The sequence below is a fragment of the Biomphalaria glabrata genome, chromosome 17 (genome assembly GCF_947242115.1).
Source record: "Biomphalaria glabrata chromosome 17, xgBioGlab47.1, whole genome shotgun sequence".
NCBI classification, from domain to species: domain Eukaryota; kingdom Metazoa; phylum Mollusca; class Gastropoda; family Planorbidae; genus Biomphalaria; species Biomphalaria glabrata.
The window spans coordinates 18807221-18823210 of NC_074727.1; positions in this window are offsets into that span (position 1 = coordinate 18807221).

The window sequence follows — 15990 nt, forward strand, 5'->3', positions numbered from 1 at the left end:
GCAAGGCTTCTTACTTAACACAAAGTGTATCTTAGCTTAAGACATACGTGCGCTATATGCATTGGCCAATGCTGCTATTTAGGGAACCTGATGCCTCTCTAATACTATCTCCAGAAATAACTTTTTTGGTTATACAAACACTTTATAATTATCTACAAAGCACAATTTCTGAAACAAAAAAAAAACTTAACGTTTGACAGGTAAAAGTTTGTGAATCACTGCTCATTTGCCTGGGATAAGGTTGGATGTCTCTCAAACTTGAAATACGGACAGTCCCTTCCTTTCTTAATATTTTTTACTGCAATGTTCTTACAAGAAGAAATAGTACAAGCTAGAGCTAAGGAGAATGGGTTTCTGAGGGTCATAAATGTTGAGAAGTGTTTTGGGAGCTTCAAGCGCTCCCCCCCCTCCCTAGACCAACAGTCAAGAGGGCGGTAAACCTACAGTGGATGGTGATTCAAGTTTGAACAACACAGCATAACGTTCTAACGTTTCCGTCTTGAAGTCTAGCAAACGAAACATGTTCAGTTGATGTTAAGTCTGTTTCTTATTTTAATAAATTTGCATCGGAAAATATGCTAATAACTATTAAATCAATGTCATAAGCAATGGGATCTTATAATTGAATTGACATTCCTTTGACATATGTGCAACAATCAATGAATGTATATAATCCAGTGTATTCAAAATAAAGAACAAAACAACGATAGTGTTTATTGGGAAATGTTAGGGAAAAGTTGATGGAACGGGGGAGGGGGGGGTGACAAACTTAGCTAACCGCACCGGGTGATACCGACGCTAGTGGCGCCACTGGTCAGCACATTTTAAAAACTAAAATATGTATATTAAATAATTTTATTTTTTTAAGAAGAAAAATTAGTTTTAATTTACAAGTACCCTATTTCTTTTTTCTAAAATATGGCATGCTTTTAGGTATTAGTAATATTATTAATAATATATATAATAAGTGGATATTTATTGAAAGTTTCGAAAATGAGTATGAAACTCCCTTAAAAATCCTGCCCAGTGCTTCCACATACTTAAGTCTGGCCCTACGCAACTATACTTAATAAGTGCCATTTGAAGACAAGCAAAATTAAAACAAATACGAAACAAAAAAAAAAACTTATGCTTATTTTAAGTATAATTGTATCAATTGGTTTTCATCTGTCACAAGAATCATATTAGTAATAGATATAGACTAACAATAATAAATCTGTGCGATTAGAAATATTTTTACCTATTTTTAAAAGTGCAATTTCATGCTTTTAGCTTTCTCAATGCGATATGACAGGGGTGGGCAAATTACCGCATGTGGCCTGCCGAAATGTTTTATTCGGCCCGCGGACATCTAAAGAAATCAGGTTTGCCCACACATTACATATATAAATATGCAAATATATTAAAAATAAATAATTGTAAATATCCGTAGAAATTATTGAAACGTTTGATTCTTATCCCTTATAATGAAGAGGCTAAAGATACATTGCCTCTGAACGTCATTCTAAAAAGTTTAAAGTAAGCGAAAATTATTTTAAATAGCAATATTTCGAAAAATTAAGTCAAAGACGCGAGTTCAGACCAGTATTTATTCAATGCCATGAAGAACTGTGTTGAAACTGTTGACTTGTACAAGATGGTAAGGGGAACAACTGATGGAGGCCGTGCTTTGACTGAGTAAAAACATGCTTTGTAATAAGATAAATAACAATATCCCAACCATAAAATCGTTACGAGAAAGTTTACATAGAGCTGCATTGGACATGAACAATTCAGAGGTGCGGGATGTATATGTGTTCCAAATCACGGCATGGGACTGGCCTTAGCCATACGCGAACTATGCGGCTGCCTAGGGTCTACAATTAATGAGGGCCTCACATAGGATATATATTTATATTAATTTGGAGAAGAAATAGCGTAACTTAGTACACTAGATTTTTAATCAATTGCCTAATTTTAGTTTTTTCCATGTTAATTTTTATTTTTCTATTTTAATTGGGACCACCAAATTCACTTCGCCTGGGGCCTCTAATTATCTAAGACCGGCCCTGACTTGCAGTTCCGTAAAGCACCTGAAGATTTGGAGCAGTATCCGCTGGCCTTGCATTAGAAGAATTTAGCATCTCACGGAAAAAATTGTTAGGTTCCTTGAAGGCCATTGACTTTGTTACTCATTATCACGAGGTCTTTTTCTTGATCCTTGAAAGTGCCAAAATATGTTGCAGGTGCTCTTGTTGAAGATAGTGCTGAAATGTGCAAAAGTTAATACAAGAAGATATGGGACGTGCCGAGGATTCTGTAGATGTATACCTCTAGATCTAAATTAATATTCCTGATCATCTATTAAGCAAGATACGAAAAGAAACAGAATCAGATGAAATATTGAACAAATTAAGAGAAACAATCATGAATGGATGGCCTAAGAAAGAGAAAGAAAGATTATAGACAAAATAATAAATCTTACTTTGATTTTGCATATAAGTTGAAATTCAGCAATGGTATAAGCTGAATGACCTGAATTTGACTTTTTTGGGCTCAAACCTTCTAAAGCTTACTCAAGCCAACACACTAATCTCTTTGCCAGAGAAGTGCTTATGAAAATGTTAGATTTTATAGTTATTAATTATAAGTTTCAAAATTTAAAGAGTTGACGAATTTCTCTCGACAAAGTATGAAGGGGACAAATTCAAATTTCACCGCCACATCAGTCAAATACAAAAGTACAATTTCTTTACCTTGTTCGATACCAAACAAAATCAAACTATCAACAACTCAACGCTATCTCGTCGATACAAAAAGAAGAGTCGTGCTGTTGTATTGTTACTTTGACTAACGACTTTATACCACCGGATACGGAGATTTATTAACTATTTTTTAAATACTTTTTAATATTCATATGTATTCGATGAACTGATAGTTATTAAAATATAGTTAAACTAGTTGACCCAAGGCCACTATTTTGAAGGACCGGCCTTATACCATTGCAATCTATGCGACCGCAGTGGGACCCGCACTTTCATTGGATCCGCGCTAATTCTTGGTCTAAATTATTAAATTAAGCCATTTTATAACTTATAACAGATTTCCCGCGGCCTCCTGATTTACCAGGAGCTCCTGGAAATCTTATCTTATCTTCTTCTTATCTTATATAATACAGACGTTACTTCAAAAAAGAAGATAATTACGTCCTATGCGTCATGCAATTAGTCATGCATTTTAACCAATGACCTAAATTTTGCTAAGTCACTGGTTTTCCTGGCTAGCTCAGGAAACCAATTCCATGCTCTAATACCGCTAAGGAAGAAGGAGTATTTGTACAAATTTGTCCTAGCATATTGGACGAGGAATGTGCTTTTATCTTATGTCTTTCTGAGTATTTTATTTAATTTTTTTTTGTATTTGAAGGTCAGGGTTCAGTGTTTTATGTATAATTGCTTCGAAAAAGTCCTTGAAATCTCCGGAAATTATTAAAATATTTTGAAAACTCATTCAAATCTCCTGAAATATATTGTTACGTATTTCTGAATCTTCTGGCTAGATGTATTAGTTGGCACACAAATAAAAACACAGCAAAGAACTTGACGACTAAACTTTCAATTTCATATAACTTTAATGACTATTAACTCTAACAATTCTTTACTGTAACATGTAGCGTAGAAGACTGTACAATATCTGTCAGTTTACAGTTAGCTATACTTCGTTGCAATTCATCTCTTCACTTCGTTGCAATTCATCTCTTCTCTACTTGCATCGAGTCGTATTCCACAGAACAGACCAACGACACACTTCCCAGTGTCGCTCCAGGTCTCCCAAGGCAGAACCAAGTCGTACTCAAATCTACCTAATTAGAGCCGCACACGTCTTACATCGACTGTATCGACTGTAACGGCTCAAGTCCACTGTAGTTCGCTGTATAGACTTTAACGACAGTAGTCCACTCCAGTTAACTCTACCCTAGTTAACTTGCATCGAGTCGTACACATTTCTCTTCCACAGAGCCGCACACGTCTTACATCGTCTGTATCGACTGTAACGGCTCACTCACGACTCCATACGACTGACTTTCACATTAACTTTCAGGCTTATATAGAGTCCCTAATCGCTTCTCTAAAGTTGCACAAACACTCCTAGTATCCTCTGGAATAACATGTCAGGAAACGTCACATCCTGTCTTTATTTATACATGTAGATTCCAGAAAACACTCGCTGCAGTGTCATCTTGCCGGGGTCACAAGTTGTGACCTCTATCTGTCACTGGACATTGCTAGTACCTTCTGGAATAACAAGTAGGACACGTCACATCCTGTTTTTGTTTATACATGTACATTCCAGAGAACACTCGCTGCTGTGTTATCTCGCCGGGGTCATACGTTGACCTCTACCTATCACTATCATTTGTAACAATATTGTTACGAATGAACAGCGACAGGTAGAGGTCACTATGTGTGACCCCGGCGAGATGACACAGCACCGAGTGTTCTTTGGAATCTATGTGTGTAAACAAAGACAGGATGTGACGTGCCCTCACGTGTTGTTCCAGAGGACGAACAGATCTACGAAGGGGGCAGTGTTACAAATGAACAGTGACAGTTAGAGGTCACTACGTGTGACCTCAGCGAGATGACACTGCAGAATGTGATGTTTCCTCCCATGTTGTTCCAGAGGATACTAGCAGTGTTTTTGCAACCATAGACAAGCGATTAGGGACTGTATATAAACCAGAGAGTTGGTGTGAAAAGAGTCAGTACAGTCGTCGTTACTGTTGTCTACTGTGCGAGACAGTAGAAGAGAGTGGACTTGAGCCGTTACAGTCGATACAGTCGATGTAAGACGTATACGCTACATGTTACAGTGACGAATTGTTATAGTTATAATTCAATAAAGTTATATAAAGCTGAAAGTTGAGTCATCAAGTTATTTGCAGTGTTTTTTTTTATTTATGTGCCTAGTACATTTAGCCAGAAGATCAGAAATACGTAACAATATAGACGAAAATTATCATTTTGAGGTGTCATTCAATATGGAAAACGCCAATCCTACTAGCGATAAAAAAGAAAACGGCATTATGCAATACCCGTAATTGTGTAATCTGGTGAAAAAAGCTTATCGCGCCTCAAACTAATGAAGAATTACTTAAGGTCAATAATTCTCGTAGATAGATTGAAACATTTCTTGCTATTGAGAGAGATAACCCAAAATTCTCGACCTGTATGGCGACATTTATGCACTACGCAAGACAGCAGGGTTTCTATCCAGGGCTTTTGCAAGATAGGAGTTTGATGATGATGATGATGATGATTGAGCGTGATCTATGTAGAAATAAATTTTTTATGATCTACTGTATGACTTCGCTACACGCAAGGCTCATAAAGTAGTTCTGTACGTAGTAAAAAATGAATAAAATGCAAAGATGTATTTATTTTCTAATACAAACTCTTAAATAAGCTTTTGTCTAGAGAATATTATTTTAAATATTAATTGCTTTTTACACAAATTTAAAAAAAAAATTCAAGGGAGTTGAAAGAAAATATATTTTACACCCATTAAGACAAGAGTGTTATGTACCTTAACATTGTAGTAACTCCTGTGGCGGACTGAAAGGGTTAAGTGTGTGCGGTCTAATGACTATCGATAAACAAGGGACAGTACTGCTAGTACACGCAGTATAACCCGTGTTGTGGTCAAGTGACCGAGAGCCTTCACGGATGAGAGACAGTGTGTAAGAAAGGACAGTTGAGTCCAGGACAGCTAGGCCGTAAGGACTGTGTGGTACCTTTGAGTCCTTGAGAATGTAGCTGTACGAGCAAGAGAGACTTGTAGTGTTTAGTTAGGCAGTTCTGTTAAGTACAAGAAAGCATTTGAAGTTAGTGTAGCCAATAGTGTTGAATTGGCTGTCGATGTAATTGTAATTAAAACGCCACATTGTTTATTGAAACTCTTGTTGTCAAGTTCTTGTATTGGATGTGCATGTGTTGTAGAGCAGTGTTTGCAGAAGGCCTGATAGAGAAGATCGTAACAATTGGTATTTTGTGAAATACCTAGATCCAGCGTTTTTGAAGCCGTTGAGCGTATCCCGCAATTTGGGGGGGGGGGCGTGACTTGTTGACAAAGGGTTCCGAATGTTTCAACATGAATAGCAATGTCTTCGATTCCGACGATTAAGGATGAGTGCATTGGCCGGGTTTAAGGGAGGGCTGGCGGGGCTACAGCCTAGGGACTCAAAAGGAAAGTGGCCTCCACAAAAGATATAAAATATATCCAAATTTCAACGAGTCAGACAATTTTCAGTAGTTTTTTTTTTTCCGCATTTTTAAGTCTGGCAAAAATGTCGTGATTAGGGGGTGTACGCTTGTAGCATGCTAGGAATTAGTAAATACAGCTCCGGATTTACGACAGAGAGTCTACCAAGGGGGCCTACCCCCTCCCCCCCAACTCAAAAATATTCAAATATTTTCTTTTAAAAGGAAAGTAAGATTAAATGTAAAAAAACCCATTTTCTTTCTTCTAAAATGTAGCATGCTTTTTGATATAATTATTTTCAGTCATAAGTGGATCTTTTTTGGCTTTCCTCATAACTGCCTCCATGTAACTGCCTCCATGTAACTGCCTCCATGTAACTGCCTTCTTGTAACTGTCTTCATGTAACTGCCTCCATGTAACTGCCTTCATGTAACTGCCTTCATGTAACTGCAACTCTTGGTAGGCGTGATTTGTTTCGTCTGAGAATATGTCCTGCAAACCTCATTCGACGCTCTCTCCATGGCCGCCCATAGGTTTTTTTGGAGGGGAGGTGCAAGCTGCCTACCATGACTTAAAGTCGTAGCCTCAACTTTCTTGTTATAATATTAAAGAAAAGAACTGCCCCCTATTCAGACACTTATACATAATGGTTATTAAGTGCACAGTAAATAATTCTTTTTTTATGAAATAAAAAAATGAATAAATAAAAATGTGAACAAGTCTTCACTGTACAGATGGTTAACTTTATCCGTGAGGACCGTCCTTCCCTACGATCGATCAAACAATAACTGCAAACGTTGACTGTGGTTGCCGAAACTTGTCAATAACTTTACTAATGCATTGCTTTACCATGGAAAAGCTGGCGATGAACACTAATCGTGCAGTTCTGATATTCTTCTTTGCATTGCAGTTTTTAGGATGAAGAAGAAATAAGTTGAACTGACCATTAGTTCTGTTCGAAAAGTGATACTTTATGAAGAAACTTAAGAATCAAGATATGTAATGTAAAGCTGTGTTCTGTAAAAACTGCCAAAATCCAAACATGTGGTTATTTTTTCTCAGTGTGTTTGTCGACTGTGATTTCTCAAAAGCAGCAACTCAATATCCGGTTTTTCTCCTTCCTCAATCATTGCTGACGTGTTCCTCAGGATGGTCAAGCTGATTTTTTATTATTGTCATTAAGGATGTGCTGTTGAGCGGCCACTATGTTAAGTTGGAAAGATTGCAACACTGTGGAAACTGGTTTAAGAACAGATGAATAATTGACGTCAATGAAAAGACAAATCAGAAACAAGAGGAGATGAATTTACTACACATGTGCAGTTTGTTTGGTTTCACTTGTCGTCTTTTTTTTTTAAGATCCGCCAAACAGTCGAAAATCTCAAAGTTGAGACTTAAATCTCGAATGGATTCGTATTTTTCAGTTCATTGTGTCTCACATAAAAGAGTTAAATTTAGCACCAACGCTATCGTTAGGAAACAAAAATACTAGCCATGGCCGAGTATTTTGTCCAAGTCTAGATTTTACAATGACATTAAACACATGCATTGCGTCACTCTGAACCACAGGAACTAATCCAATGAAGTCGAATACAATCACAATCAACATAACGAACACTTAAAGACATCTGCTCAGTGCCTGAGATATCTACAATTTCTTCACTAAAATATCCAGCAAATGCAGTTACTTCATGATGTATTTTTTTTTGTTTCTTTCTGATGCCAGTGCTCCGTTGATCCAAATCAACGTTTTGATTAGTACGTTGGCATGTGAAGAACTTTCTTGTATCTCTTCTTCTGTAAACTGGTTGAATTGTTTCACCTATTTTATCATCGAGCGCTGACACCGAGCGCAAGACATTTACACTCTTTACATTTGTTCAAAGAAATTAGAACATTTATCACATCGAAAGATAATTGGCAAGGATTTCTCCTCCAAGGCAAAAAATAAATAAATTCTAGACCTTAACTAAATATTATAAAAAGTAATTGTGGAATTTTACTTCTCGAGACGAATTTTTCCCTTCGCATCTTCTTGTGTGACTAAAGAGGCCCTTTGTACTTTCACCCTTCTTTCTATTACTGTTGTGTATGGCAAGACCTTTCCTTTAATGCTCGCTCTGGAGCAAAGCATAAAACCTAGTTACGAACACTACTGGGCTAGTTCAAGCAAATCATTTGTGATTTTGGTTTTTGAAGTGCCGTGCAAAGAGATCGCTTTTTGTCTATATAGACACATCTTCATTTTATTGATGAGCTGAATCCTACTGTAGATAAAACAGACCAAATCTACAAAGTTAGACCAATGCTGGACATGCTGCTTACAAAATGTCAGCACTTTTACTCACCATCCCAATGTCTCTGCCTGGACGAAGGAATGATTCCTTGCAAAGGCAGACTTGATATCAAGCAGTACATAAAATCAAAACCCATCAAATGGGGAATCAAAGCCTATATGGCTTGCGACTCAAACACAGGCTATATAATGAACTTGGAAATTTACACCGGCAAAACTGACAATGTTATTCCAAAGCTTTGTGTCGTTGACAGCATTGTTGTAAGATTTTTATCAACTGGCCACTTGATAATTAAAAATCATATTGTATCCGTGGACAGATTCTACAACATTATAATACTGTTCGACATTTTATTCAATGATTATGGAACATTCGCTTTTGGAACTGCTATGACAAAAAGAATGTGACGAGACTCGTCCCTTCTCAATGCTAAAATGACCGGTGCGGAACTACCCCATCCTTTTTATCACTAGTTAGCATTGTATAGCCTCCTCTCAACACTAAACTGACCAGTGTTGAACACAAATATTCTATTACACCAAGGTTAGATCCAACCACCAAATTATAGGCCATAAACACACATCACAAGTCACGCCCCAAACGCCGAACAAACGCACGCAGTCATTAAGTCCAGGAACATTAAAATTGAGACGCTCCTACCAAGGATGCGCCCCTCGCCAACCAGCCTGTATGGTTTAATAATTCAGGCTCCTCTCACATCTTATCTCATAGCCTCCTACACCAGGGCTGGCTTGTTTTGGTTGCCTGAAAGCAGACCTCAGCAGCTCTCCATACATTCCCGTTGAGGGTGAGTCACTCATCACCCTCGACCAGAACTGAAGGCATTCCAGGCTGAAGTCCTAGGACCGGTCTGCATCTACTATGGGAGTAAGCCCACCGCGTGGCATCCTTATATTCATCACACTAGTGCCTGCCTACCCGCAGGGCACCAGCAACTGGCTGCCAGCACAACGGAGCTTCAACTTACACCACACCGAAGGAGAACCTTGAATACTGATAAGTGAGAGACAGCCGAATAAACAAACCATACTCGAGTTTTATGAGCAACATCCCAGTGATGATATTAAACGTTATCATAAAATCCTAAATCATTCTGTACATCCCCCCTTACTCGCTGATTGTATTTCTTCTTAATTATTCTTTCTTAAATATATTTTGTTTCTTCCACAAAATCCTTAAGCTTTGGTTCTTGCTTGTGCCTGTCTATGTGCCTATACAATACTAACAAAATATTTACCACGTTGTGGCTCCAAGACTTTACCCCTAGGAGTCGCAGGCCATCGTCTCCATCGGGAAGTGCAAACGGACCGATCGGCGGACTTATTCCACCACAAGAACTGACAAAGATGAAGAAAATGCTGTGAGGTTAATCTGAATAAATCTGTCATGGTGTGACAAGTCAAAAACTCGCTGTCAGAGTCACTCAAATTTATCACAGCATTAATTATTATTTTTCATTATTTATTTATTTTATTTTAATTATTTCTCCATCCTACCCCTAAATTATTCACCCGCCACACCTTTCCTCTCTACCAGGCTAGACTTAGTCCACCACCTTGGAGAAAATTAGGCCAGTCCTTTCATTTATCTTCCCTTGACCGGGGCAAAGATACGCTCAGACTCTTTGATCTCATCGGCAGGATGTCTGACGCCGCAATTGACTCCCCCCCCCCTTCTTGGGTGGAAGGTAGGTCACTCTCCCCCCCCCCACGTCTCTCTTTGATCTAAGAGGTTACACGGGTCAACACACCGCGTGATACTCCAAGGTGCGGCTCAAGTCTACTTCACCCACGTGTAAGATAATGCTAAGCCTAGGACATTTCCGGTGTCCGCCCACACTTTTCAGGCATATATATAAAGTTAACCAACTCAAATCACCCTCTCTTTCTCATTCGAGCTGAGCTATCGAGTCTGGACTATATCACTCATTCTTTCTCCTAGAGGAATACCTGGTGGTAAGCCGAACTTAATCACAAGTTCCACCTCAATTACTTTGTGCTATTTCCATTGGATATTATCATGTGTATTTTGCTTAGTTCATTTATATTTAATTAGTGCATTGTGTATTTCTCACTGGCGTAAGTAGAAAACATAAACATGTCCTATGTATTTATTTATGTATTGCATTAATCTATTAATGCTACGTTGCTCAATTGATCGTTGATGCAACCATGTATATATTTGTACATCTTAGTCTACTTCCTTTATCTCGGTTGACCGCCTTGATAATTTTACTAGCGCACTGATACTGCGTTTAGAGAAGATATATGAATTCTCTCCCCTTTACTCATTTTACTCTAAGGAGAATTGCGCCGCTTGAAGGGACATTCAAGCACGCTCCATTGTTCTCGACCCACGGTCATATGTAAACAATCATCTGGGTCGCTGACCATCGCCCAATTCAACCCCCCCCCTTTTTCTTTCTCTATCCACCTGTGTTGTTTATTTGAGACTATTATTTCCCCTTCTATGTACATTCTCATATTATTATTTCCCCTTTTATGTACATTTCTATATTGCTACTATCAGCCATCTATTATTCCAAACCCCATTTGTCATCTTCTCCCAATTATGCTCTAAAGCAATTTTACCAATCTGACGAATGCACCTCAGTGGAGGGCATCGATAAGATGCATGAGAGACATGTCCTAACTTGTCTTTGTTTATCCGCAGCCTCCCTCAGGTGTCTGCCTATTTATTTGCTGTTGCGGTTCAGTGTCTACACGACACTACTCAACTCTACTACTTGGCGCTATCGGCATTGCCCGCCTATTCGACAGCCCACCTGTCAAGCTATTAGGTGCGACGTCCCTATGGGCTCAGGTCTGTGTGAGACGTCATAGCTACGCCAACCCTCTGCAACTCACTGGACATATCCTGTCAACTACGCTGCCCACGGCAGATCCGCTCTGCCCGCAGTAACCTTGTGCCCATGGTAGCCGGCCACCCGCCCTACTGTGCCCACTACAGATAATAGATTTTGGGGATTGAGACTCCACAAGAACTATATCGCCGGCGTCCCTCTATCCGCTAGAGCGCCACCTCCAACTGCAGAACCTCAAGCCAGGTCACAGCCAGCTGCGACATCAACAGGAATACCAGCTAAGTCAGAGGACAAAGTGACATACTCTCTTATTATGTGCAAGAGTGATGATTAAACATAGGATATACTAGAGATAGATGCAAACCCTCCCCCTTTTTATTATTATATGTATATTTATGTAAATAAATATCCTTTATTTTAACTTTTGTATCTATCTTTCATTGCTTTGTCTCGTTGCGTGTCTGCTCCCGATTCACATGCTGATAAGTGGGGGTGTGATTTCTTTCAAAAATAATCATCCCCTAGACATAAAACGTGCCAAACACACGTCACATTTCCCCACCTGTCACATTTTGGCGAGCCCGTCCGTGGATTTAACCCATTAGTACAGCAGGCACGAACAGGCGGCAATAACAAATTTCCTATCAATATTTTTTTTCTAAAAATTATTTACAAGCATCATCACTTCGCATTATCAAGAGTGTCACTTTTGTCATATTTATCTATTATTATTATTGCATTTCATGTGTAATATTTTCTTGCAGGAACTTTGTGATTAACGTAGGCAGACACCACATTCCTTTTGCACTCTTCCCTATAACCAGCGACTCACTTTCACTAACCCACTTTCTTTAATTCTAGCTCAATCCTACTATCCATTCTATCGGCCCCTCCACCATCCTAGTACCTCTCATTACCCACCCCTCATCATTATAGCCAGCGGCACACGCTCGAAAGCGGACTCTGACATGAAGCAGAAATTAGCTGAATTGAAGGATTTCGCAGCCACCATATTTGACGATGAGGCAGAACGGAAGGAATATGTGAGAGCACAATTTGAGGCGTTTAGAAGACAGGAAGACGAAAAGGAAGAAAGAAGATTAGCAAGGGAGCATGAACTAGCGATGAAGGAAAAGCATAATGATATAGCTATTGCTAAAGAAAGGGAAAGAAAGGAAGCTGAAATAGCCATTGCTAAAGAGAGGGAAAGAAAGGAAGCTGAAATAGCTATCGCTAAAGAAATCACGGAGCGAGAAAAAGAGCAACAAATTACAGCGAGAGAAAAGATAGCCGCGGACAAAGAGAACGAGGCCGCCCGCCAGGCTTCTTCCGAGTCCCGCCCGGCTAGCCCAGCATCCTTTCAGAGTTCCTTGAACGGTCTACCTCACATGCCAATGGAGCACTTCGACGACAAGACGGAGAAAATCGAAGTTTATCTTGTCCGCTTTGAGGAAGTAGCACGCTTTTACAGTCTGCCAGAGGAGAAATTGTGCTTCCGGCTATCCCAATGCCTCCGAGGCAAAGCCTACAAAGTTTACTCCAAACTTCCCTCCGGCAAGCGAGAAGATTACGCAGCCCTCAAGCAGGCACTGCTGATCCAGTTCGAGCTGACTGCCGAGGCCTACCACAAAAAGTTCAGAGGGTCGCGCCTCGAACGCAGAGAAACCTACGTAAACCTGTGCGACCGGCTGGACAAGTACCTTACTAAGTGGCACGCCCTCAGCCAACTGCCGGAGACATTCGACGGCCTAGCGAGCCTGGTGCTCTCGGAGCAACTGTTGGAGTGCTTGCCCCCAGAGGTCAAAGTCTACGTAAGGGAACAACAAGCCACCGCGCCTCACGATATAGCTTCCGCCGCTGATAGGTACTCAACCGCCCGTTCTGATCTCAAGGTGAAACCTCCGGCGCCAGACAAACAATCCGACAAGCCTTCCCTCGGCCCCAGCAAACACGCGCCCCCACATAAAAACCAGAAAGCTCCCCAACCCCAGCCGCGCCACCAGGGCAACCATCTATCCATTCCGCCCCGACAAAACAGATTGTCTTGTCGCGTTCACGGCCTATGCGTCCATGAAACCAAGGACTGCAGGTCCCTAATTAAATCCTCGCGACCAGTGAACTCTATCTGTGTGCATGATGTGCCCAACTCTGAGCCACACACCATAGCTGCGATAACCCACAGCTCTGATCAGCTGTCACCTCCAGCTAATGTTGAACAAGTTCTGGTCAATGGACAGATGGTCACCTGTCTCAACGACACAGGTTGCCAGGTGGAAGCCGTGGTGAAGGCCTCATTGGTGCGCCCTGGCGACTCCCTCGACAAGGTTGAATATCTCCAAATGGCGGACCTGGGAAGTCCCCCGAAGGCGTTCCGAAAGGCTAAAATTGATGTCGAATCAAGATATGTTAGGAATCGAGTCCTTGATGGCCGAATTCCAAGATGTCCTCTCGGACAAACCTGGAAGGACCACGCTGGAACGGTTCTCGATGAAGCTCCTCAACGACGAACCGATAAGAGCCAAAGCCTATCCCCTGCCACATGCCAAGGCCGAAATAGTCCGGCAGGAGGTGGAGGAGCTATTAAAAGCTGGAATCATCGCGCCATCTTTATCGCCTTATAACGCACCACTGGTACTGGTCCGCAAACAGGATGGTGGCCACAGGATATGCATAGATTTCAGGCGACTAAATGCGGTGGCTGAATTCCAAGCCGAGCCCCTCCCAGACCCCTCAACCATCTTTGCAAAGTTGGGTAACGCCCGGTACTTTAGTAAGTTTGACCTGAGCCGGGGGTACTACCAAATTGAGGTGGACCCTGAGTGCCGCCCCTTGCTAGCCTTCAGCACCCCCCAAGGCCATTACGAGTTTCAGACTGTCCCATTCGGACTCAACAACTCTTCCAGTGTCTTCAACAGAATGATGAGGAAACTGTTGGCCCCGATCAGCAATCCAGGCATCCAGAATTTCATCGATGATATTCTGATAGCCACGGAAGACTGGGCAGAACACGTGAAGCTCATCTCGTCGCTCTTGAGCAGGCTTCGAGAGACCGGGCTCACGGCCAGACCCACTAAGTGTCTCATTGGATTTGATCGGCTTAGGTTCCTGGGCCACACCATTCAACTCAACCGGCTCCTACCCGATGAAGGGAAAGTGGCGCAGCTGCTCGAGGCCCCTCGTCCCATCAACAAGACGGGTGTTAGATCGTTCCTGGGAATGTGTGGGTACTATCAGAAATTCATACCGAAGTTCAACTCCGTGGCGGCTCCGTTGTCGAATCTCACAAAAAAAAGTCAGCCCGACAAGGTAATCTGGACTGAAGACTGCGAGGTAGCCTTTCAAAAGCTTAAGAAGTGCCTCACGTCCACCCCTGTGCTGAAACTACCGGATCTCTCTCAAACCTTTGTGCTCAGGACTGACGCCAGCGGCTCCGGCCTTGGAGCAGTTCTTATGCAACCAGAGAAAGGATCGGGCGACACACTCTTCCCAGTGGCATACGCCAGCCGTAAGCTTAACCAAGCGGAATCCAACTATGCGGCCATCGAGCTCGAGTGTCTAGCCCTAGTGTGGGCAATCGAAAAGTTCCAGGCGTACCTCTATGGCAAACATTTTGTTCTCCAAACCGACCACAAGCCCTTGTCGTATTTATCATCCAGCAAACATCTAAATACCCGGCTCATGAGGTGGTCACTCCTCCTCCAACCGTACTCATTCCATATAGAGCACGTTCCAGGGAGCGAAAACTCCGCCCCCGACTTCCTCAGCCGCCACCCACTGCCAGAGTCCACCGAGCTCAATCTCGCCCAATCTACTCTCCCGAGCAACCCCTAATGTTTCACCCAGGTGACTACTTAATCAGGGACGGGAAGTAGACCACGGACCAACTTGGATAGACTTTCCTCCTGGCATGGCTATCCCTTTATTTTCTCCGATTTTTTTTTAATGCTGTGATAACAACTGATCTTAAAGTTAGAGTGACATCAGTCTGCTCGCACTTTATGGATCTTTCTGCGATAGATCCATCTTGGCGGCGGCGTATGTGACAAGTCAAAAACTCGCTGTCAGAGTCACTCAAATTTATCACAGCATTAATTATTATTTTTCATTATTTATTTATTTTATTTTAATTATTTCTCCATCCTACCCCTAAATTATTCACCCGCCACACCTTTCCTCTCTACCAGGCTAGACTTAGTCCACCACCTTGGAGAAAATTAGGCCAGTCCTTTCATTTATCTTCCCTTGACCGGGGCAAAGATACGCTCAGACTCTTTGATCTCATCGGCAGGATGTCTGACGCCGCAATTGACTCCCCCCCCCTTCTTGGGTGGAATGTAGGTCACTCTCTCCCCCCCCCCACGTCTCTCTTTGATCTAAGAGGTTACACGGGTCAACACACCGCGTGATACTCCAAGGTGCGGCTCAAGTCTACTTCACCCACGTGTAAGATAATGCTAAGCCTAGGACATTTCCGGTGTCCGCCCACACTTTTCAGGCATATATATAAAGTTAACCAACTCAAATCACCCTCTCTTTCTCATTCGAGCTGAGCTATCGAGTCTGGACTATATCACTCATTCTTTCTCCTAGAGGAATACCTGGTGGTAA